We start from the raw sequence: 26,825 nt of genomic DNA, 5'->3' as shown, positions 1-26,825 counted from the left end.
AATTATTTACGTAAAATAAACAATTTATTTTCATACAATATATATTTAAATAAATTGTTTATTTTTTATTTATTCTAAGTTTCTCAATGCAAACCAAAAAATATACTTCTTTGAATATACAATCTCTAAATAACTATGTGTTGTGTTTTAAATTATTCACAAATTAAATTGAAGACCTCTATATAGCGCTTGCGGTGTCCGTATGGAAAATCTCTTGTAGACTAAAAGCTTAAAGGGGACTCACAATCCCACCCACTACTTACCATTGATTGGCGTGCATGTTGATCTTGTTAACTTGCTTCTTAGTGGTTAGCAGCTCCCTGCTTCCTCCTGGGCTTTAAGTTTATGTCCCTGCAGTGGACCATGGACCAGACACAGTTTCCTGGCTGCGGCCAGTGTCCTTCCACTGGCCATACACTTCCCGAGGCCCTTCCTTTTTTTACATTTAGACATGCAGTCTCTTAGAGTGCATCTGTCTGCAGTCCATCCGCCTGCCTCCCACTGCCCATGCTTTTCTTGAATCCCTCCCAGCTCCTGTCATCTGTGGTCTTACCCAAATCATCCCCGCCACCCCCACCCTTGTTGCTTGACCCCTCCCATCCAGCTTCTTTGTTCCCTCCCAACCTTCTGTCTCTGTTCCTCATCTTCCACCAAATTGCTCCCACATCTCCCTTGTGTCGCTTTCCCTCCCGACCCTACTCCTCCCCCCTCCCACTGTTCACACCCCCCTCATGTCGCTTGCCCTCCCGGCCCTACTCCTCCCCCCTCCCACTGTCCACACCCCCCTCGTGTCGCTTGCCCTCCCGGCCCCACTCCCCCCTCCAAAAATGCCAATAGGTCTCACATAGGCAAAATCTACGGGCTTTGCCAATGTCTTTTAATCTATTCAAATCTATTAAAAGAAAAATAACCATTTATGCAATTATAATTATTTATATTTAAGTTATTTAATATAGTTATTTATTTTAAATAAACTTTATATTATAGTAGAAATACATGGTTTTATAATAAATATAACAATTTGAAGTAAAAAGGAAAAAATCCAGACATATATGCATTATTCATTAAACATAAATGATCAGGCGTATTTTAAAATATACAAACATTTGAAAAAGTTTTACAAATGTAATAAACATTCTGAAATGACATTGAGAACAATGCTTTGCATGACGGGGGCGAGAGTTATAGTAACTACCAATTGAGTCATGCAATAGGATTCTACACTCCTTGCTGTTTCTGGCTTTATATATAAACCAGTGAAAGAAGGATTTAATTAGTCAAAGGGAGCCATAAGCATTGACCTTGTAAGTCACAAACTCATTTTGGAGCAGAGGTCGAGACTGGCCTTTCATAATTAGATTTACTGAAAGTGTACTCCCTGGACAGCTAAAATTGTGACCTGAATATAATCTTGAGTTAAAACGAACTCCTCCCTTCCTAATTGTGTTATTTTGCCTACATTTTTAACATGCCAAGATTAATTTTTGTCACCATCCTCCCACATTACGAGACCCAAAAATAACTATTTGCACTCAGCCCAGTGAAATGCTTATGTTAGAGAAACCTGACTCCATTATTATTTCTAGACATTGGCCGAAACATTCTCTAAACCTGAAGATGTAGATATTGTTGTTTTTTGTTTTTTTTACAAAAGTTTGTCAAAGCGGCACCCAACCAGAGTTTATTTAAAAAACAACACCTTCAAATGAAATTATTAAAATAAAACTAGTCCTCCCCAGATATGTTTAGACATATGGTTGAATTCTGGAATAACTGAAACAGGTGTTACTGTGGGGCCGCCAGCTAATCAGTGTTACACCTGCAAGTGATTGACTCCCTTAAGACCCAACTTCTGCTAAAGATAAAAAGTTGAAGATAATTTAATTAGGGAATCTACAAGTTTGTTAGTTCCCTCGGATTTTAAAAACGCTTTAAACCTTTGCCATTATCCATAAACATGCTGAAGAAACAGAAAAGGCAGTGTTGTTTGCTGCTGGTTTCTTGTTGACTGTGTCCTGCCTCCCTGTAGTTTGTAGTTTACCTAGATCATTGGGTCCTCTTCTATTATTTTTCTAAAAATATCGCCATGATAAAAGTTGCACAGGCCAATACGAACTTTATGTTAGCCAAAGTAAATTAAAATATTGTAACTTTAACACAAGCATGCATGGAAGAATAGGCGTTTGTCCTGCCGCGGCTATCATCAGAACAGCTGATTCGATTAGGCATGTGTGCATTGGAACGTACTAGTCACAGGCCACAATAATTTGCACTGGAGCCAAATTGGAGATGCCCCCGGCATTTCCTTTTACAACAAATATCTACAATCTTATAGGCACTCAGGTCTGAAAATATTTCACTAGGGCTTGACAGATGGCATCGTTTGTTCTTTCAAGCATTTATTGAGTATCAAGCAAGACAAAGATTTGCTTAACAGGACAGAAAATGTTAAGACTCTTGCTACAAAGAATACTACACATTTGCATCTGTAATTTCTCTCTTTTACTCAGGTTTTCAAGAGAAAGCTAGCAAAAGACTTAGCTGAAAAAATTAATTCCATTCAAAATGTTTTAAAATAAAAGATTCTGCTTCTGTTAATCTAATAAAGTAATGTGTGTTGTAGCTTTTGTTTTTGTTTAGCGTTAACAAAAGAAAGGTTTTTAGATCACCAAGTCTTCAAATGAAGATGGGAACGAAGAAAGGCCCTCAAGCATCGAGGTCTTTCCCCGTAAAAAACCCTTTGATACATCAGGCCAAATGTTGGCTTACATCTTACTCTTGAAATTATACTTTCAACAAGAAGAGTGTGGTTTAAGTGTGGTTTAAGTTCATCCATTTAGATGTATGCACTTTGCTTCAATAAAAAGGTATCTATTGTTCATAGAAAAAATATGTAGAACAGTGTGTGGGACTGGAGGAGATTCGAAATTTTGCAACACATATAGTTGGACAGCAAATTGTGTTGACAGTACAAACCTCTTGGCAAAAGAGGTTATGAGTCATCATTAGCACAATGTGAATAATCATGTGTGCTTTGGATTGTGGTTGGCAGTAATTAGCATAGAACTCCTAACGGTTTGCCTAAGCCGTGCTATATCCATCTTCACACTTACATTGAACACTGGCGCTGATGCTCAGCCCGGTGGAGGTGGAGCAGACCAATAAGCCGCTGTTGGGGTATGGTTCTAGCGCTAGAGACTATTCCACAATCACAGGAAACAAAAGGTTGCAGGCAGAACTCCCTTGGATGCTACAGCTCCTCTTCCTATACCTGCTCATAAGGGTGGCACTGCTCCTTTGTCCAGGATATTAGCTATTATGTGTACACTTCTAGCCCAAAGAGTCAGCTTTCCATGACTGTCTGGTATATATACATTTCCAGAACCTCCATTCACGTATGATAGTTCTTGTGTTTGTGCCAAGACTTCCTTCAATCGCATCTTGAAACTATATCAAGTATCAACTTCAGGTATAGGTTATAAAACAACAGTATGTAAGGCTTAAAGATAGACACCATGGGGAGGCGTGGCTTGCGCGCCTCTGCAGCATGGCGTGTCGTGCTTGAGCTCCGAGGCGAGAGTGTCCCGTCGGATTATTTCCTCCGCTTCCTGATTGCCCCTTCGCGAAGAAATGGCATTCTTCTGCGGCGGAACATGCAGGGAGTTGTTTGAAGGCATTTTCGCCGAATTCTGCCAACAGCTGAATGTCTTCTCTGTCAGGCTCCTGTGACTCTCGATTCCCTCACGGGCGGCCGCCATTTTCCCGCTTCTGACGGAGCTGGCATTTCTCTTCAGAAGTGCCGCCTTGGATACATTATTGCCGGTTTGGGTGGCTGTCCAGGTCATTTTTTCTACGGTGCCTGAAGTTGGTAACATTTCTTTCTTTTTTCTGCTATTTTTGCTGCTTGGCTGGATATTATGTTGCCCACGTTCTGATTTTCTCAGTGCAGCTGTCTATTGCTGGTGTTGTTCTTTTTCTTACGATGTCTTTGCTGTGACCTCCTGCTGTATATGAGGCTCTTTCATTCAATTTGGTGCCTGTCCTGCATATAAGTCCGCCGTTATTATTTAATTGGCGCCCATTGCGCTCAGTGTGCTGTTATTTCACTTTCTGGGTGCAGACTACGCAGTTTTTGCTCTCCTCTTTTCCTCAAGTGGCTGTGTATTTTTTCTGGAGGTCTGTTCCTTCATGGCTGCAAATATGGGCCGTTCCTCGAATACCAAAGACTCAAAGGATGTTGGCACTTCGCTTAAGAGACTTAAGTCATTGTCCCCTACGCCTGAGTCCGCTCAGTCAGACACTAACTCCACTCTGGACACAATATTAACGCGCCTTAATGAAGTGCATGATATTGCGCAGTCAACAAAAACTAATACAGATTTACTGCAAGTGGAGGTGTCTGCTATTAGAAATGACTTCAAAGCCCTCTCTCTTCGTGTATCGGCCACGGAGTCAGAGGATGGTATGCAGAAACAATCCAAGTCCCTCAGCCACTTGGAGCGCTCAATGGCGGCATTGCGAAGAGATCTCACTGAGCAGGAGGACCGTAATCATAGATCTAACCTACGCATTTTTGGTCTGCCGGAGGATGCAGAGAAATCATCTTCGTCTACGATTGAGTTCTTATATCATTGGCTTCCTGACACCTTACAAATCTCATTCCAGAGAGAATTTGAGATAGAAAGAGCACATCGTGTTCCAACGTTTCGTTCTAAATCGGCAACCCAGCCAAGAGCAATAATTTTTAAGCCACTGCGACATCAACATACAGAACAGATTCTTTCTCATATGCGGAAGGCTAAACATGTCGTCTGGGAAGGACATCGAATATCAATCTCTCAGGACTTTGCCAGAGATACGGTCATAAGGAGAAAGGGCTTCCTTAATCTTCGGAAACGTCTTTCTGAGATGAACATTCCCTTTTCATTTTCTGGTCCGTCGAAGTTCCGCATTACTTACAAAGGACGTTCCAGAATTTTCGATGAGCCGGCTGACTTAGCTACATTCCTGGACAACCAGTTGGAGATAGAGATGGAGATTCAAAGAGCGAAATCGCAGGATCCTGGTGCCTCGGGCACTTGAACTGTCCCCTTGTGTCTCCTTGTTGGTGGTTTTCTGTATGCCTATGTTTTCTCATCTCTCTCCTATTGATCCTATATTTCGGTGTTAATCTCTAACTCCGTTACTGGAGTTTTTCCGTTCTCCTTATGTCCGCACTGTCTTCTCTTTGTATCCCTTTTCCTTGGATTTTTACTTGTTAGATTTCTTATCTGTTTCTCTTTCCACTATTGTTGCTATTTATTTTTCTATAGGTTTCTCGGTCTTCCATTTCACTCCTCTCCTTAACATATCTCCTTTCTATATTCTCTTTTTCTATTAGAGTCATGTTGTTTACTCTATTTATTTATTTCATTTTCTCCTCTTTGTACTCTTTCTAACCTATTTCTTTTGCTGGCTTTTTAGTCGGTCATTCTTTCAGTTTCATTATCTTGTCTTCAGCCCTAGTAGTCTCTATTCCATCTCCATATTCCTTTCAAGTCAGTTTTTCCTTCCTTGATTCTTGTCTATTACTAATAGTTACCTTTCTTTTTCTGATATGTGTCATTTCTTTTCTCTCTTCTTCGTTTCTTTTCTCCTATTTTCTTTCTTTCTTTTCTTATATGTTTATATGTTCCTGCATTTTCAATTTCAATTACATATTGTTAACTTTATGCAGTTAAGGATTGCTCATTAATTGAATATTTATGTTTAGGATATACATAATTATCTTCATGTATTTATCTATTTTTCATGCTTTACTACATTGTTTTGTTTCTTTATCAGATTGTCTGATAATAATACATCGTATAAGTATGACTCTTGATACTGGATTGTTAACTTAGTGTGCTTGTACAGATTTACTGGTTACATTGTGCTTCTTTATATTATTAGGCTGATATTCGTTGCTAGTTTGATTGTTCCCATTTCCTATTTTAATGCCATCAGCTGGACATATTCTTGGGGCTATTGTTATCAATTAATATTCCTCCTTGTACGGGTCCCTTGCTCACCTTTCCACATTCTCCCTAGTATGAATTTGGTCTTTTTTAGGCCTCCCCTACTGGTTCTTCTCTCTCTTCTCTCTTTTCTCTTTTCTTCTTTTCTGTCTTTTTTTCTATTTCGGATTACCCACGTGGATACTCCCTTTTCGTTCCTTATGTTTGCTGGTTGGTTCCTTGTCTCTGTGAGGTTGGTTGTTTCTCTGTCATCCATGGCGTCTTTTTTCTTTTTTTATGTACTTCCATGCCGGGTTTGAATGTATTTTCCCTTAATGTTAAGGGTTTAAATCATCCGGTGAAGAGGTCAAAAATCTTAGATTATTGTAAATCTCTTTCTTCGGACCTGGTCCTTTTTCAAGAGACCAAGGTCTCTACCAGAGAGGCGTTGTTTTTGAAGAAGGAATGGGTTTCGGATGTTTGCTGCTCTGATGCCTCTGGCAAACGAAATGGGGTTGTTACATTAATTTCGAAGAATTCTGGTTTATCTATAATTTCTTCTGATCATGATTCTGAGGGTCGTTGGTTGTTAACTAAATTGTCGTATGGAAATAATGATCTTTATGTGATGAATATCTATGCTCCTAACTTTGACGATCCAATCTTTTGGAAATCGATTACCAAAAAATTAAATGATACCCTGCATTCTGGGAATCTTATTGTTAGCGGTGATTTTAATTTACCGATGGACCCTATTTTGGATAGGAATTCAGCGTTTCAGTTTCGCCCTCCAAAATCCCACAAACAAATGCTTAACATGTGTTCCTTCACTCAGCTTCAAGATATATGGCGTCTTCACAATCCCACTGGTAGTGACTTTTCTTTCTTTTCTTCGCCTCATTCTTCCTTTTCTCGTATTGACTATCTCCTTGTTCATTCTTCTCTTGTTTCGTCCTCCTCTTCTCCGCTTATACATCCTATTTTGATTTCTGATCACGCTGCGGTTACTTTTACGCTGTCTTCCTTTGCACCTAAATCACGTGCTCGTTCCTGGAGATTGAATACAGAAGTTTTGCATGATGCTACTCAGGTTACTGAATTCTCTAAGGCTATAGAAACTTTTTTCCATGAGAATGAAGGTTCTGTCTCTTCCCCAATCGTCCTCTGGGATTCGTTTAAATGCACTTTCCGTGGTCAGGTTATTAAATGTATGTTCAAACGGAATTCTGATATTAAAAAAGAGCTTACAGATTTATCAACTGAAATTAAAACTCTGGAAGCCACCTTTAGGCAATCTAAGGATACATCCTGTTTACAGTTAATAAAACAACTAAAATACAAATATAATACTATTGTTACTAAAAGAGCCCATATTGGAGTACAAGCGCAAAAATCCAAAAAATTACTGTTAAAAAATCGAGCTGGGAAGATTCTTGCAGCTACATTAAAATTTCAGGATTTCTCCTTTAAGTCCTCGCAAATTTCTTCTATTACTGACCACTCGGGATCTAAAAAATTCCAAACTGGGGAAATTCTTGAAGTTTTTCGTGATTTTTATAATAAATTATATACTCCTTCTAATCATCCTCTTTTGACCAGTATCAGGATTTTTTCAAATCGGTTCCGGTTCAGTCTGTCTCTGAGGATGATCGTATTTTTTTAAATAGGCCGATTTCCCCTGAGGAAATTATTACCGCAATTAAAGCTACTCGATCTGGCAAGGCCCCGGGTCCTGATGGTTACCCTATTTTATTTTATAAAACTTTTCTCCCTGCGCTTGTTTCCAAATTGCAATCTGTCTTTGATTCTTTTGTTAAGGATGGGTCTGTTTCTGGTACTGCGGCTGAAGCTACTATAGTAGTGATCCCAAAAGAAGGGAAAGACCATTCGGATCCCCAAAACTTCCGTCCTATTTCTCTTCTCAACATGGAAGCTAAGATTTTTGCCAAAATCCTGGCCAAAAGATTGGAATCCTTTATCCCTCATCTTGTTCATCCCTCTCAAACCGGTTTTGTGAAAGGACGTCTTGCGCAAGACAATATACACACTTTTTGTCATATTCTTGGTGCAGCTAAACGGTCTCAACTTCCTGCCGCGGCCTTGGCCCTTGACGCTGAAAAGGCCTTCGACAAGGTCTCTTGGCCGTTTCTTTGTGCTGTTTTATGTGCACACAACCTTGGCGACTCCTTCATTAATATGGTAATGTCCTTATATTCTCAACCTAGAGCTAACATTAGAGTTAATGGTGCTACTTCGTCATTTTTTAATCTTCGTCAGGGCACTAGGCAAGGTTGTCCTTTATCTCCGCTTTTATTTTTACTATCTATTGATCCTCTTCTTAGACTAATTGAGTTACACCCAGACATTAAAGGTTTTTCTTTTGGGCCTCACTGTATTAAAACTGCTGCCTACGCAGATGATGTTCTTATTTTTTCAGACGATATCGCCTTGGCAATACCTGGTATTTCAAGTACCATTTCCCTCTTCTCAACGGTTTCAGGTTATACCCTAAATAAAGATAAGACGGAAATGTTCCCTTTGAATGCCTACTGTTTCCCTTCTCATATGGGTTCTGCGGGCTTTAAATGGAAGTCTACACACCTGAAATACTTAGGTATCTATTTCTGTTCTACCCTTCATGCCACTACTGCCTATAACAAAACCCAGACTCTTCTTAAAGTGCGTCGTCTTTTGGATACATGGTCCCCGAAACATATTTCCTGGTGGGGTCGCCTCCAGACTCTTAAAATGATGATCACACCCATTATTAATTTCGTTTCATCCATGCTTCCGGTTAAGTTATCAGATTCCTTTTTTCATGAAATTGATGTTCTGACATCTAAATTTCTGTGGAATGACAAACGTGCTAGACTTGCATACAAATTCTTGCGACGACCTTGTGATATGGGAGGTTGCAATTTTCCTGATTGGGAAAAGAACCAAACTGCCTTTTTGGCCTCTCAAGGTGCTTTATGGTTCTCTCCTCCACCTCTTCATGTTCCTTCTTGGCTACTAATAGAACAGGACTTAGCATCTCCTTTTCCTACTGCCTCTTTTTGCACCACATCTACTTTACATATCCTGTTTTCTCGTTCTATAATTCTTGATACAATTGCTGCGGTCAGGAGAATAGATAAGAAAGTGGCAATCCCATTACATAAAACTAGGTGGTCGTCTATTTGGCGGAATTCTAAAATTAAACTCAACATTACTCCCACCCTCATGTCCGATTGGGCGGCTAAAGGGATTTCTCTTGTTAAACTCCTTTATGGTGCTTCTGAGGAGCCATTACCCTTTTCCACCTTGGCTCAAAAGCATTCTTTAACACACCTTGATTTTTATACTTTTCTTAAAATTAAAGTGGCCCTTGCTAAGGTACGTCTTCATCCTACCTCTTCTACCATTTCTCTTTTTCATATTTGGACTAAATCTGGTCACGTAGCCTCCAAGATTTATAAATTTTTATCATCTGCCTCACTACCTGCACATACGGTTGCTCAACAAAAATGGTTACACCATTTTGATCATGATGTTACAGATCATATTTCCTCAGATACTTGGCAGTTGATTGGTAAATTCTCTCTTCGCAATAAAATCGCCCCATCCTTAATGCAGTCTAAATTTTTGTCTGTCAACCTCCTTCATTGGACGCCTGTTCGTCTACATTCGCTCAATCTTAAAGATGACAATTTATGTTGGAGTTGTGGATTGTTGGCGGGCGATTTTCAGCATATGTTTTTTGAATGTTCCCTGCTTCAGCCTTTTTGGAACCTCATCCATAAACATCTTTCTCTTATCTTTGGTATTGAGTTCCAACTCTCTTTTCCTCTAATTTTATTGGGTCCATTGGCTGCCCCTACTCCTCTCCCCTTAGATCCAATGGAATTACAGTTGATGGATCTCCTTTTGACTGTTGCGGTGAAAGTCATACTTATGGAGTGGAAATCCTTTTCTTCGGTTTCTTATCATACATGGTGGGCTTGGGTCTCCTTTTTGCGCAGCGCTCACACTTCGGTTGATCAAGCTCATCTCTCTCCATCTATCTCTAGTGGGGTTTGGAAAGCTTTGGATGATTATATGGATTTGTCGTAAAAAGGGTTGGTTGCTCAGTTTCCTTTTAATTTGTCTGTTTAATTGGTGTCTTATGTTTTTACGTGTTGGGTTAGTCCGGTGGGAATCCTTCTTCTTTTTTCTTCTTCTTCTTTCTCTTTCCTGTCCTCTGTCCCTTTTCATCTTTTCTATCGCTCTCTCTTTCTTTCTCCTTTCTTTTATTCTATTTCCTCCCCTGTCCCCGCCTATAAAAATTTGATAGTAATACTTTTGATTATTGCTTTGATAGTAGCCTTTACTTAATTAGTTCCTTTATTTATAACAGGCTATTTTTACTTTTGAATGCATTTACTTTGCTTCCACCTCAATTTTAGCCTCTGATTGTGCGTTTATCTTGAATCAATTGTGTCACTTTTATTATATTATGTACCTTCTATTCTTTGTCACTTCTTTATCAATAAAATACTTTGAAATCAAAAAAGATAGACACCATGGTGTGTGTTTCCCTAGGTCACTGAGGCTATGTGGGATTACCTATGAGCTAAAGCTCATTTATGACAGTACTCAACAATAGTACTCACATACCAATCTCACATCACTCAGGAGGTGTAATTATGCCCACAGCGCAGGACTACTGCCTACAGCATTAGTACTTTCAAGTATTTTACATTGTGTTTTCTCAGATCACAGTCTGTAGAACAGTGTTAGCTGAACAACCATTTGATGGCTTGCTGAAATAACTTATTTTAGATACATCACAATAAAAAGTGTGACCCAGAATATATTCCTTTTTAATGTGTATTTGCAGTTCTCCCTATTTGTGTTTTCTCTCTAATAATAGGAAGGAACTCTGGTTTCTAGGATATATAATTCAGCGTTTTACATTGAACTATAAGATTAAGAAAAACAGCATTCAGTTTCCTGTTGATCACAAACTCAGGCCCATCTGAAGGTGTCACATATTATATGGGACAATTTGGCAGCTGTGTGACGCATGGCCTAACCGTCTCAATGAGCGTAGGGTTTTTGATTAAAAAGGTAAATTAGTTAATGGCTGGAGGTGTGACATGATTTTACTTGGCAGCTATGTGTATATGGCCCAATGAGGTGAAGCGCAGACCAAAGGTTCAGGTGTTGAGATGAACAAACATTCCGATTGAGTGTGAAGAAACCAGGGGCTTCAGGGTGAACAATAGGCAGACTATCATGAAGGTACAGGCCAAGCCAGTCAGATTACCACTTGTGCCCAGCTGTTTGCTGACTGGATGGTGCAGTGGGCCGAACAGGCACTGCTGAAACCTGATTATCTGCAGGTCATTGATTTGAATCCATGCAAAGTTGAATTAGCTTTCTATCCTTCCAAGGTTGGCAATTTGAGTATTGTTAATTGAGTAACAGTAAAACCTATTACTATGGAGCCTAAAAACAACTAAAGTGGTATGAAGCAATATACAGAAAAGGGGTTATGGAGCACTGTGTCATCCACATACCGTAACGGAATGCTTGCTCTCTAGTGAATAAACCTGCAGCACATTGGAGACCCCATTATCTTTCAGACATGCCTGTACTCCCAGAGGAAAGACAGACAGTACATCGTACATGCTTCTATGTTGCAGGTATGCTTGCACTCACACAGGTGGAGTGATGGGTATGCATGTGAGTACTATTAATTTGGGTAACAATAAACATCTGTTATTCAGCACCAAGATGCCCATAGGCAGGGGCGGCTCTAGGCTCATGGCGGCCCTGGGCAGGGAGCGTAGGTAGGGGGCCCCGGAAGAGGGGGTCCGGGCGAGGCAGAGCGCAGAGGCCAGTAAAGAGGTGGGGGGTCAGGGTAATTGGCAGTGGAATAGAGCCGGAGGCCACCAAATCCCTGCGAAGGTTACAGAGGGCTTACTGCTTCACACAATGACGTTGGGGACGGGACCTGAATGTAGTCGCGCCAAGCAGGCAACAAAGAATGGACGCAAAATACCAAAGGTGGAGCAAGTCCCACTTCTAGTTTTGAAAGCCCCGTGAAGCATATTCAGTTTGTGAAATGTTCCCCCAGTTCTGCCTCGTTACACGAGTTTAGTTTGCATCCGAATTCTCAGAAGCCTATTAATATGTTGTCCACCATTTAAAATGCTGCTCTACAGGTAACATTATTTAAAGAGTTATGACTCATAAAGATGTCACCCGCTAAACATCACTTATCTGATATTAGGAAACTAGAATTGCTTTTTTTCTTATTTCCTTATTGGTTTTGCGAAACAACATGCAGACCAAAACACAGCATGTTCAGCATGGGCTGCAGAAGATCAACAAGGAAGCGGAATTTTAGGGGAGTGTAGTCAGAGGCACCTGACTGGGTGAGTCAGAAGCAGATGAAACGAATGGGGTGTAGGTGCAAAAAAATGCAACATTTTGAATTTGTACTGTCTTTATAAAATAGCATTCCAAGAGGCGAACAGCACTAATAAGTGTTATATCTGTAAATCTTCCAGCATGAACATATTAACCTCTCCCGGTAGAAGCCAAGTACAGAGACATTGAGTGAGAGGGTTAAGACCACTATTTCTTTCGGGCACTGAGGGTCATTGAATAGTAAACATATCCTACAAAATCCATAAACCAGGGACTGTAGTGTGGAGACCTCCTAGGAAGGAGCTGGAATGTCTCCCATCCCAGTATGTCACTGTTGGTATGGGAGAGATTTCTATCCACCACAACCTACCTCAACTCCACTCAACTACAATCGACCCCACTCTACTACAGTACAATCTACCCCACCCTGCATAACTCCACTCTACTCAACTCCAGTCTACCACACCCCCTTCTTTCCCATTCACTATACTAATTCACCATTAATACTTTATGGGTTGCAGAGTAGCTTGGTAGTCACCGAAAAAACGCTTTAAATCCCCAGGTAGCAAGCACTATATAAATGCAAACCTTTCTCCTTCTTCCATCCTTCCGCTATCCTTCTAAATCCAAATAACTGACTAACATAATTAACACTCAAATTACTTTCATATTTCACTATACCAATTCATCACTAATCCTTTATGGGTTCCTGAGTAGCGTGCAACTCACCAAAAAAGTGCTTCAACACCCCTTCAGGGATAACAAGCGCTATATAAATGCAACTTTTCTATCCCTCCACCCTTTTCAATCCAAATAACTGACTAACATATCAGCCACTCAAATTACTTTCATATTTGACTATACTGTTTCACCACTATTCCTTTATAGGTTTTGGAGTAGCGTGCAACTCACCAAAAAAGTGCTTCAACACTCCTTCAGGGATAACAAGCGCTGTATGAATGCAAACTTTTTTCCCTTTTCTATCCCTCCACCCTTTTGAATCCAAATAACTGGCTAACATATCAGCCACTCAAATTACTTTCATATTTCACTATACTGTTTCACCACTAATCCTTTAAAGGTTCCGGAGTAACATGCTATTCGCCAAAAAAGTGCTTTGACACCTCATCAGGGGTAGTAAGTGCCATATAAATGCAATTACAATATAATGTATGATGCTTTCACAGGGGGCGCTTTAATAAGATGCTGTAGTGTGGGCAACCTCTTGTAAGCCTCTCCTATAGTTAGCTTATGCAATTGCGCGAGAGTTGTTGTCATCACACAATACACAAAATAAACATACACACAAACACGTTCAGATACATATAGAGAAAAATGTTTCTGTACAGTCCCTTCCAGTGATTGACCCTTGTGGTTTCGTTGGCTTTATGCACTATCATACATGTGCATCCAGGCTGGTACCAACCTATAAAATGTCACGGATGTAAACATTCTAATAAGGAGTTCTGTGTCCAATAACAGTTTTCCCCCAAGGGCCTTGTGCACTCTCTGTTCGTTCTGCTGTCACTGATCGGTGCTTCCCTGTCTCACCCGGTCTTGCTCTTTATCTTTCATTATGTTTTTGAGAGGGTTTGATAGCAGCACAGAGATATGGGGCTACTAGCAGCTATCTTCGCACTGCTTTGCACTTTATTTTTACTTTACCTTTTTAAAATTACCTTCAGCCTTGTTTAAATCATAAAGGAAAAAAGTCAAAATGGCGGCCAATGCATCACAGCACATGAAAGCACATGCGTCCTGAACCAAGCATGTGCAAGTATAAAACCATGTGCATGCATGCATTGCGACCTATAGACATGCATGCATTATGATGCATGCAAACACATTCATGCATTTGGCAGCCATCTTGGAATGGCTAAAATGATTGTGATAGATCGTGATTAACCAAGAGCCATTTTGGCTGCATTACTTTAGAGGTCTAACATGGCCTTGGTACAGTGCCGGCCCTAGGCATGTGCAAAGTGTGCACCTGCACAGGGCCGCCAAACCCCAGGGGCCGCCACGACGAGGATCGGATCGGAAGGATCAATGATACATCGTGGCACTGGCGGCCCCCTGGCAGGATTTGGCGGCCTCCGGCTACGACCCCGGCTTCCAATACTAAGTTCTGGGTCTGACAGTCACAGTTGCAAGCCCTGACACAGTGAGTCACCCCCCCCCCCCCCCTCCTCCCTTTAACTTCCCTGGACTCTGGCTCCGAGTCCGCACCGACCTCGTTCCTGATTGGGCAGCAGGGGCGCCGGGGTGTTTCAAATCATCATAACTGTCACCCGGCTGGCTGGCACAGACGCCGGAAGCCAGGATAGAGTGATCTGCGGCAGCGCGCAGACTCAACCTAACCTGCTGCTTGACTAACTAACTTAACTAACTTGTGGGACTGGTGGCGTATGACTCTCTCTGCACAGCCCAGCCATTTGGTGGTCGTCGACGTCAGAGTCGGACAAAAGCTGAGCGGCCCCTGAGCTCAGACTGAGAATAAAGTGAAGAAGTGTGAACGCACCTGCCGGGTAAGGGCAGAATAGATCCATTCTCTCAGATGATTGATAATGATATTTCTGCACACTGTTTGTGTGGCACTGACTGACTATCGTGACGCGTCATGGCAAGCAAGCGAGTCATATGAAGATAGGTAGCCGGGCGTGAGTGTAGCTGTTAATGCTTGAGGTCGGAGGGGCGAATTTACTGCACTGCAGCCGGGAGTTTTGCCGCATCGAGGTAGGCCGCCCGATGTCTGTCTTCCAGTGGCAGCGCCGGCCACTGATTTCCTTTATTCCCCTCTCCGCCTGTGTGCCTGCAGGGCCTATAATAAAGGTGGAGTCTGGGGTACTATTTTGCATTAAATTAAGCGGCAGTATATGGCTCGAGTCCCAGCCAGCGGAAGACCTAATCATTGCCGAGTATTACATTTTGGAATCACTGACACTTTCTCCGAGGGGCAGGGGGCCCGCCGCATTCAATTTGCCGGTGCCGCATCCATCGACTCGAGGGCCGCTGTCTGTCTTCCAGTCAGTGGCACTGGCAGCGGGCGCGGCCTCCCATGTAAACTGGTGGTGATTGATTTCTTTAGGCCCCCTGCTCCGCCTGTGCCAATAAAGGTGGAGAGAAAGGGTATTTCTGCACTATTAAGCGGCAGACAGTTGAAATATGGCTCCAAGTCCCAGCGACTCCTGGGGGCCCCTAGAGCTCGGGGGGCAGGGGAGCGACCGGGCCAACCTGAGCGCTTTCAGTTTGACACAGCCAGGCGTGGGCCTCGTTGGAGCGCGAAGTGAGCTCCGCCCCGTCCGGACCCCCTCTTCCGGGGCCCCCACCTACGCTCCCTGTACAGGGCCACCATGAGCCTAGAGCCTAGAGCCGGCCCTGCTTGGTACATTTTATGACAGTAGATCTAACATAAACAAATGCTGGTAGCTTCAGTAGGCCCTGGTTGTCTTTGTAAAGATAAAAGAAGGAAGTTATTTTGGCCAGCCTGCCCTCCCCTCACTCGCATAAAGTTACAATACCAGTGGCGGCTCCTTCGCTGAGGCAGAGGAGCGTTCCCCCCCACTGCTTTTAGCAGGGGGAATGAAGGAAAAATAAACTGATAATAACTGACATTATCATTTTATTTGTGGGAGTAGGGGAAGGAGTGGTGGCACTCTGTAAAGTGCACATGAATGTTCAAGCAGCCCTCTCATGCCGGCAAAACAGTCATGCGCACTTTGCATGTTCTCCATGCAGGCTGAGAACATGCCCAGGACTACATTACCGACCTGAGCCACGAACCACGGCGCTCAGACCATTCACAACGCCGCATTGCAGAATTCTGATTGGTCAGAGGAGCCTGGCTGCTTCCTCTTTCGGCTGGAGCGGAGGGACGAGAATGAGTGACAGCACAGCAAGGTGCAAGGAGGTAAGTTTTCTTTGTTTTATCTCCCCCGCCACCCCCGATCCGTGCCAGCCGCTACTGTACAATACCATTCCTGGAAAGGTGCTAATCCACCCACTATGTCCAAATGTAAAATGCAGGGCTTCGCGGTACAGGTCAACCTGAGGTCTCACTGGCTCTGTGTCATCTCATACAGATGCAGATGGCGTTCTGAAAATAAGAGGCTTGCTTTCTGTTCCCATCTGCCTCCAGTCTAATGCGCATGCCCTCACCCTTCCCCCACACTTCTCACTGTTGTTTGAGATAGAACAACCCGGCACATGCACAGAACGATCAGAAATCGTGGTTGCCGATTTGCAATGGACAGCAGAAGCTGTTTTACCCCAACATCAGAGTTCTTCCATCAGATTGACCTGTGTTCAGTTACAATCACACATACCACAATCACATATAACAAAAACATTTGTTTGCTGAGCATTTTAACGAAATACTGTGCAACAAATGGTTGATCTGACACAACTTTAGTGTGTCAGGCAGATGTACCAAGATTAGCAACACAGATCGGCGGAATCCTGGAGAGCCATTGTAACGAATAAACCCATACGTATGCATAGGTCATTTGTTATGTGCGACCCAGGACAAACAACACACAGACTAAAGAAACCCAAGCAAACCGTCTGAGTAATTAGGGAAGACATTGTACAGTATTGCGGAAATACCCTTCGATGCATATGATTAGAAGGTAACACTCTTTACACTAGATATGTTGCTTTAACTCCGTCCACGGATTTAGGTCAAATCATGATGTTACACAGAAAAAAAAACTGCATTAGGATTATGAGTTATTTTATGCAACCCCTTGATTGGCTGGTTGCTGCAACGCTCTGCCCCGACGGCAGGTGCGAGATAGTCTCTTAGAATTCTATATTAATAACTGGAAGAGATCGCCGTATTGCAGTGTCTCCAATAATTGTAATTTATGAGCTATCTGTCCAGCATGACTGCCCACCAGCTATTTCAAAGGGCTTATCTCCCACAGATGCAGCCAGACGGCTGACAACAACTGCTCTGTAAATTGAGTATGCAGCAGTCAAGAGGAAGACACATACACCCGCCTCAGCAGTTATTATATAAAAGTAATTGCGCATGTAGACTACGTTCATTTCTCATACATAAACGCATTTTTAGCTCTTGAAAATTCTGTTTAGCAATAGCTTCGCTTCCATTATGTGTAAAACAGCACTTACCAAGCGGCGCTCGACTTGCTGGACTGCGGCGGCCTTATTGGAAGGATGTTCCGGTGAAACTCGTACTTCTGTGGAAGAAAAAGCAAAATTCAATTGTAGGCACACGCATGACACGTGAAAGCCACTGACAGCCACGGGAGCCCAACCGCAGTCATACTTTAGTTGAAGAGTGAGAGTGAGAGGTGAGAGCAAAAACTGCACTTTGAAAAAAGAAATGGCGCCAAGCCTCAGGGGTTCCAATTTTCAGAGGTGCACATTCGTTAACACAGATTTAAGGTAGTGCGTAAACATGCAATGTATATTTCATGACCACACTATCTACTTCTACACAGTTCTGGTGCCAAAGAGAAGGGCTTGTCTCAGGGGCGGCCTTACACATGTGCAAGCTGTGCACCTGTACAGGGCCACCAAACCCCAGGGGCCACCACGCCAATATATATCCGTAATATAAAAATCCTCTGAGGATGGATACATATTTGCGTGGCGGCCCCTAGCAGGGATTTGGCGGCCTCCGGCTCTGTTACACTTCCAAACACCCTGACCCCCCCTCTTCACTGGCCTCCGCGCTCCGCCCGACCTGACCCCCTCTTCCAGGGCCCCTACCTACGGTCCCTGCCCAGGGCCGCCATGAGCCTAGAGCCGCCCCTGCTTGTCTGCATACAGCCAGCTAGCTCTTTCTTTCAGAAGCAACTGCAGAAACGAGTACATTTTCTTTTAGAAAATATTTTGTGCAACAGAAGTTGAGGAGCTTTCCTGCCTTCTCTACTTCTGTAGGAAATGATGTGATGTCTATGTTTGAAATAGCAAGCTCGCGGAGTGCAGAAAACTCCGCTCCGCATAGTGCAACAGAGTTTTTTCCACTCTCACCAATGGTAAGTTGGCGAGGACAAGCCAACGCTTTTGTAGAATTTCTACTCAAGAGGCAGAGAGATCAGAGCGAACAGCAGTTCGCGTTGCACTCCGCCACTTGCAGGTTCCCGCTGAGATTTTTTGTCCCTCTTCAACAAAGTTTTGCCTAGCGAAACTCCGGAAACTCCGCCCAGGCCTCCAACAAAGGGCACCTGAACCAATGACTTACACCTAATGACAGATGCCAGATTCGGGCACAAAACACAATTTAAGACAAAGTAAATTTTACTCTAAACCAGAAGATTTGTCTCCACTTGTTGCTACATTTTGTAAACGTGGGTTTATAAATCCTTTATTTATGTGGTAGAGTTTGGAAGATGCGCAATAGATTCCTCTTTTTCAGGTTGTAACAGCACTGCCCTAGGTTTTTTCCATCAAGGTTAAACTTTTTTTGCGGGTCAATTCTCCATGTGTGAATAGGCCGTGTTTAAAATGCAGTTAGGACTGAAGATAGCTCACACTGCCACTCTGAAGCAAATTTTTGCAGTAGGTTGAAATAGGTGGGACATCACAGGCTATGCACTTATTTGTATTACTGCGGATACAAGCATATTACATTCTAGCCTCTCCCTCTTCGTCCCTGCACACTCAATACCTTTCCTTGGCTATGTTAACCAGATGATTCACAATTTTCACAAGGAGTCCTTGCAATTGTGGAAAGGGCTTTTCCCCACTACCACAGGGCAGCCTCGACATCCTCAAGTCAAAGGCAACCAAGTTAAAAATCAACCCACTCTTGTGAACCCCGTTGGACCTTGCTCGCTCTTGACTGAACTTGGACCAGAACAGGAAGGGGATGGTAGCATACTGCACATGCCTACATATGTTACAAAGAAATGCATACTGTCTAAAATCCATTTTCATTAGTTTCACAATCCCATGCCTCTCACAACTCTGCTTGCTCCCAAATTCTTGAAAGGTTGTTCAGAAAATCCTTTAGCTAGATTATTCTGACCATTTCTCCCCTGGCCATGCGCAATAGGTGACATATCAGACCACCAGAGGAGGTGAAATAATTCTACCTTTGCTCGCTATCCTAATACAACAATCAGTTTGTAATGAGTCTTTTTGAACAGCAGGGTTTTTATTGTACCCACAATCTTCTTTTATAGCTTAGTCTAGCTTTAACTGAGTAAATCTGAAATGTATTTTCCAGCATACTCTAACTTTTTAATACTCTGACTCATCCTTTGTTAATGTTGCAAACCATTAAATTAAACTAGGAAGCAAGTAGTTCTCTGTGGTCCTGTTAAATTATAACTACAGGGTGGACTTTATAAATACCTTCTTGGGGTCTGAGTTACTTCCTGCATTCTTTATACACCCCTTCTAGGTAGAAGCCATTGGTATTTTCCCAGGGTCTACATTTCTTTCCACCTTTTTTTGTAAAAAGTATTAGAATAGACCTCAACTATTTTCCTGGGACACGAATATCTATTTGTGGTCCTTCAAAATTGCATCTGGGTGAGACACTTGAATATCCTACACTAACTGAGCAACTCTTGCTTAGTTAATTATAAATGGCATTAGGGAGGGCGTCTCTAACAACACTGTATGTTCATCAGCGTAGCAAGACGTACTCATGAAAACTATAAAACACTTCTCTTAGACTCCATCGGTATAAATTTTATAAGAATGCAGAACCTACCTTACCTATAAAATTTGAAGATCTGCATTAATTTCAGTTGGCTAAACATAGAGTCTCTACAAATTATAAGTACCCACTGACAAAATCTTCAGTCTGGTAAACAATCCACTGTAACCATTTTAGCACATGGTCAAAGAAGGTGAGCTAATGTAAAAACTCCCATGCACTGGAATACCTTTACTCGAGTCTATGTATATACAGAACAAAATTAATAGCCTACAATGTAAGAAAATAATTAACCAGAATATAATGTAATGTTAATACACGTATAATGAAATATCTAGTAACAATAAACAGTGACATGTTCTGGTAGTGAGTAGGATATTCTGGTATAATGGCCCTAAAATCATGTACCACCGCTTCATTTATCTCACTGAGAAAATGGTCTGAATACAATCCCCCTAACACATCTTCACAAGCTGAATCTGGTCCATGATGGTAACCTCAAAATCCATATGAATAAGGAAGTGGACTGCTAATAAATCTACAAGGCCTTAACAGTGGTAGGATGTGATATTAAACAAATGCCAATAACACAAAATAATTCACATTTAAATGATAACGTATATTGCTTTATTTCTTGTTGACAAATTGAATACTTGATATAATATTAATATGTAGTTTTCTACATGAACTCCATTTTAACATACCCACGTAGGTACGTGGGTTTTCCATGTGTTTGTTACGAATGTGCATGATATAAGGCACAAATTTTTTTTTATCATGTATGATTTCATATTACCTGTGGCCAGACATCGGCACGCCAAGTTTATCAACTTGGCCCCACCAAAAAGCATAACCCATCCCTTTAGTAGACCACTGTAACAGCCATAATTGTTGATTCCCTGGCCACGTAACGTACATCAGCAGCATATTTGATATTTGATACTAACTGTATATTTGGTTCCATTGTGTATATATACCCAATGGGAAATGGACTGAGAAAAGTGCCATAATTCACGGAAGTCATCAACTAAGCATTGGCATTGTCAATAGGTCTCTTTCCTTCGTGCACACCGCTTTCATAAACTGCACTGGCTGCTGACACAATGCACACTTGCAGTCCTTCTTTGGAGCCCCACTCTCGGCCTACATTGCCAGATCCTTTTTGTGCCCCTTTCATCCCTCACAACCATGGCAAAACAGAAATTATTCATTCTGTAAACATCCTTCACAGGTGTAACTCACATGAGCCCACTTGATTAATGCCTATCCACAAATGTATTGTTTGAGTGCTGATGATGATCCTTTCATTTATCTAAAGGATCAAAATATTGTTGACTTCTTTTACGGACCCGATATGATTGTATATAAAAATTAAAGAGCCCATATTGTTCTTGTTTGATACACACTCTTGATCATGTATTGTCACATGTGTGTATCGCATGTATGCGAGCACCGTTTCTCACCACACCCTGCTCCACCACAATTGTTTTTTAGGTGTCTATTTTTAAAATAAATTAATCATTTGATCTATATATGTATTGACTGTTATTCTCTGGTCAAGGGACCACTGTCCATTCGTAATAGCAAGGGGATTGATGTGTGTTTTGTGGAAGTAAAGAACTGTTGAAAAATATTGGCGGAGGTTAAAAGGTCAGGTGACAGTTGCATTGCCGAACTCGACCTAAAAGTCCATCTAGGATAATGACTTCCCTCTTCCCATCTGTATTGGTGCCAGAGAAAACCATCATAAATTCTTTAGTTTTATAAGACACTTTATTAGCATTACAATGTCATGTAGACGACCCTGAAACTTCAAGCTTAGACAGCTGAATGAAGTTGTGTGTAGGACAAAACCTTTTTTGTGGAAACACACAACTTCTGCCTAATTGAAACTAGTACTCCTGGCTCCCAACCTGGGGGCGGGGCCAAAGCCCCTCTCCTGGTGGTTCTCACATAATTTTCTGGTGACTGATGTACTGTCAAGCCAGACCATAAAAACAAACAGCAGTAAGGTGACAAGGACATTCAGTTACTAATAACAAATGCTACTCTCAATTTGGTAAGGGAGACTCACCGATCCTGTGCCAAGCCCTTAAGATATTGACCTCCATGATATTTCTAGGTATATTATGTTTCTTCGTCTCACATGTCATAGTGATGAACGAAGGTTAAGGGATTAAACGGGTCCTACAGCAGAACGCTAGTCTAACTCGGGCATCCATAGTCACCCCTGAAAAGTGGGCAATTGCTTCAAACGTTACAAAAGTCCTAAAATCGTGGCTGATGATCCAGCACAACAATGCATCAAAAACGAATCATATAAATTAAACCAAAAAAACAATATCATATTATGCTAAAGAACTAAAACATGAAATTACTTTCAGATCACCACAGAATATGAATTTGATTTAGAAAATGAGGTACTGCTTATAAAATATAAATATATGGCTTTAATGATCCACTGCGGGTATTTATGCCAAAATAGCACCTTGGGTAACAAGCTATATGCAATGTCTTCAAACTGAGGAAAATTCCTCCGATGGGTTTTGGATCTCGTTCAGGTAAAACAAGCATTCAAATAGGATTCAATTTCTATTAATAAAATAAATGATAATTACGCACTTATATAGCGCACGACTACCTGGAGGCATCTCGGCGCTTGTACGAATACCGCCAAGGAACCCTTCCTGGCCTTTCCCTGTGAGGAGCTCACTCCTGGGCACCCCCAAGGTGAAGTCAGGCATCCTCAGTGTTGTTGGGGCCATTGTAGAGATTAATCAAGCTATTGCCCAGAGGTACAGAGTGGGGCTCATGATCAGAATAGTCACCGAGGCGAGAATTATCAGGTCTGAGGAAATTGAGCCAGAGACCCGCCGAGGCGGGAATTGAACCCTGGTCCCAGCCAGACTACTTGATTGATTGTCTCTTGATATTCTGGGTGAATGGCTCATCCATTTATTTTATGTGCATTCTAGTGCAAGTAGCCTTGGATTCATAAGGGAATAAACAGTATCACATGGAATACACAGAATAAATCTCGATTGGATGAGTTACTGACACATAGAATGGAGATACTCGAGAGTACTGTATACAGAGCATTACTTACTGCACTTCAAAGTGAGTCAATTTTGAAAGGATCCACCCATTGAATGCAGCCCTATGGGCACAAGATCTTCTCAGCCGGCATCCATATGTTGTTGTGCTTTGTAGGTTTTTGAAACTTTGCAAACATTGCAAAGAACAAAATGGTACATATACAACTATTCAAGATAAAGACTCTTGAACTTCAATAGTACTGTTTTTTTATGTGACTTGGCCAGTATTAGCAATTTTTTTCCTCACAGCATTTCTATATCAGAATTTAGGTTTAACTTTGTTCTGTGGTAGCTTCTCTCATATTATTAATACTACATGGCAAACAATTAATAGGAAAATCCTGCTGAATGGGATACTTTCCATGAAGAACAAGGTTCTCCAAAAGGCACTTGGGATATCTCATTTAAACCCGAAGTAGAAATTGTACAGTCACTTTATTCTATAGTACAGCAAGAGTGGGGCAATGGATGTATTCACTTTTCTCCTTATGAAAACTGCTTCAAAGAAAGGAGAAAAGAAATAGAGGTTGTTTCATGTAGCAAAAAGGCTTTCAATAACCTTTCCCCAAACATTCAAGATTGTGTTAAAAAATATTTAAGAAAATATGCACATATATAATATATGACAAAAATATACACATAATATTTGGATTCGGGGTCTAGTACAGGATGGGGATAGACTGTTGTGGTAATGTGTACAAATATCACTGTCATTTGAGACGGAACCATTTTATTGTAGTTCAATAACCACAAAGAGGATGGATTATGAAAGAAAGGCAAATACCAACGCCATCAGAAGCCCCCTAGAGAAAATATTTAAAAAGATGACCAGTGTAAAATTTACCAAGTTCAAGATAAACACAAATGCTTTCAGACAGATTCAGTACAGTAGCCATAAAAAAGGCATACTTAAAAATGTCAGTATTATATTTTAAATGTACAAATGGTGGTAGCTAAATCTCTTGTCAAAAACGTGATCAGATGTACAGGAATATAGCTTGCAGAAGTTCTAAATGTAGGTGGTGGCATGTGAAGTTGTGTGTTTCTGCAGACAGTTAGCTGAAAGGACAATCCTCACATTGCCAGGTCCACCCAGAGCGGGCCTTGGCCATGGGCGAGCTGGACCCAGGCCAGGGTGCCAATATTCCGAGGGCCACAGTAGGAAGCTGTCTGATGTAATGTCATGCAAAGAGCAGCTCGCCCATCCCACTTGGTATCAATTGAGTCCAGTTAAAATCAGTTGTAATCAGCCCTTAATGTACCTCAGCATCATTTTTAGCAACTCGTAAACCCCCTGCCCTCCTCCATTTTCTTTCTGCCCAGGGCGCTGTCCCAGTCAATCCAATTTAAGGCCAGGCCTGGGCTCACCATTATGTTATTTTCATTTGATTGATTGTGGGCTTAGATTTATTTTCACTTTATTTCAAAGCAAATTGACCAATCATGCTGATGGTATCTGCAAATCCTTGTTTATCTTTTATTGAACAGCTGTTTGTGGATGCTGTCTGAACATGCTATCTGCCTTTTCTCACAAAATGACAACTTGGGACACGGAGCTGGATTGTGAAGTGGAAATCGGGCCAACATCATTAACACTCCATGTAGCCTCTGTAAGTGACACGCTGTTTGTTTGAAAAACATATGGCCAACTAGAACCGTATATGGACTATCTGGTTTACAGGGGCGGTTCCTCCTCTTGAGCATAGGGGTGTTGCCCACCCACCATCTGCAGCCTCCACAGGAGTATAATTTAAATAGAGCCGAGGCTCGACTCTCCAAAAGACTGGCCTCAGCTTTGCTGCTCAGTTTGCTGATCGGGATTGGGGGCATGGCGTGGTCTATCCTGTTGCTTGGCATGAAGCTAGCTGAAGTCCAGTGCGCATGTCTGGGTGGACAGATTTCTTGTTGTTTCGAACCAGGCATGCCTGCTTTGCATCTCTCAAATCCATGCTCTGATGAAACCAGGGGAAACACTTCACAGACCACTGATGTCAGGGCCAGACTCGGAACCAAAACCGACCCTGGCAAAGTGCTCGGCCGGCCACCCGGGGGTTAGAGGGTGCGGCCGAGCTGTTTGCCAGGGCCGGTTTAGGCCGATTTTTTACAGGACGCTGTATTGCAGCTATGCTGCAAAAACGGCCCTGTAACAGAAACGGCCCTCCTGGGGCCTAAAACCAGCCCCACCCTGGCGGCCCACCAGGGAAATACCCGGTGCCCGCTACGTCCAGTCCGGCCCTGCCTAGTGCCAACTAGAGCAGTGGGCTCACTGGTCCACACCAATCCAGTTTGGAGCATAATGTGTGAGATCAAAATCTGGATTGGTCTGGCCAGATTGGCTATCCCCGCGGTCGCACTTGAAGGCAGCATGGGGAAAGATGATTAAAGAATATATAACCAATCACTGTGTGGCTTTATTTTGAATCCACAGAGTGATTGGTCATATCTTTTTAAGGTTGATGCAATGGTAATTTATTTTTCCCTCACACACAGCACCAGTGAGGGGGCGGATGATCGTAGTGGGGTCCTCCAGCAAGCCGCAGCGAGCATATGGGTACAGGCCAGAGAGGATGTCTCCTGTCCGGGCCTGCTCTTTTGCCATCTCTGCATCTGTGACTGTCAGAAACACTGCAAAGTTCCCGAGTTACATCACACAAGGCCAGATTCGATATTTAGGCGTGGGGAGAATATGTGATTCACACTTTTCTGTTTTTCATTTAATTGCATGGCGCCTATTCATGTCAAACTGAGCCACAAATTCTCTTGTGTTAGAGTTAAATAGGCCTTTAAGATGCAAAAACAATTTGCGCCTGTCAGACTGCTAGAAGCAATTAATTGACAATACAAGTGGCGTTTCACCTCTGCTTTTGTGTAACCTTCACTTAGAGCTTTTTAACTGTGGAAACAACTATGAAAGTAGTTACCAATCCTAACAAGTTTGTCAAAATCTGGCTCTTACATTCCTCAAATGAAAGGAATATCAAAGTTTTATTATTAACTGGAGTTTCTTATAAGGAATGTTTTTATTGTTGTGAAATGTGCACACCATTTCAGCCGTGTGAGTATGCAGTCGAAATACCTGAGAAATAAAAACTCCTCAAACAAGCTAGATGGTGTTGAATAACATTGCACAAGATACCAGGTCTATTTGGTTTGTGTATTAACCAAGAGGTTCTCTGTTTATACTGGGGCAAAGGTGAAAGTCACATTTTAAAGTGAAGATGAAGTAAGGTGAAGTGCCACACGTGGCTGGGCAGCTACATTGGCACAGTTGCCCTTTGTATACCTACCATATTATCTCCCTTCACTGGCAGAAGACAAACAGTAATTTAGCCTCATATGTTGACGAAAAAAATCAATAGGAAAATGTTCTTTTGCCACATAACAATGGATTAAAGATTTAAATAAATCCTTGCCTGCTCTTCTTTGAAATAAAATCTAGCCCAGAATCACAAGAGGCTGGGCAGAAGCCGAGACTTATAAACCTGGTTCCCCGTCTCAAAGCAGTGAGCCTTGTTCGTTAAACCTCTCACCAGATATGTCTATGTCAAAAGGCAGAGGCTGCTCCTCCGCAATGGCGGCGGAGCATCGCCCCATTGGCACAGAGCCAGGAGCAAAAAAATAAAACAATATTTCATTATCTTTTTATTTTTAAGCCGCTGGCTCAGCCAGGGTGTGCAGGGAGGGGTGGGTTCGAGGCATGGGAGGGGGGAGTAGGAGTGCTAT

The 26,825-nt window shown here is 42.1% G+C and overlaps 1 protein-coding gene across 5 annotated transcripts in view; it reads right to left on the bottom strand.

Annotated features, from left to right (window-relative positions):
* PLCB4 (phospholipase C beta 4) overlaps positions 1-26,825 on the bottom strand; it is a 1,177,624-nt gene that overhangs the window by 742,627 nt on the left and 408,172 nt on the right. For all 5 annotated transcript variants that reach the window (XM_086927702.1, XM_086927703.1, XM_086927699.1 and 2 more), the window contains one exon: positions 17,505-17,572. The gene's annotated coding sequence lies outside the window, so the exon portion shown is untranslated. The remainder of the gene's footprint in view (positions 1-17,504; positions 17,573-26,825) is intronic.

This window comes from Lissotriton vulgaris, chromosome 6 (assembly GCF_964263255.1).
Source record: "Lissotriton vulgaris chromosome 6, aLisVul1.2, whole genome shotgun sequence".
Taxonomy (NCBI): domain Eukaryota; kingdom Metazoa; phylum Chordata; class Amphibia; order Caudata; family Salamandridae; genus Lissotriton; species Lissotriton vulgaris.
This window is presented reverse-complemented; position numbering and strand designations above follow the sequence as displayed.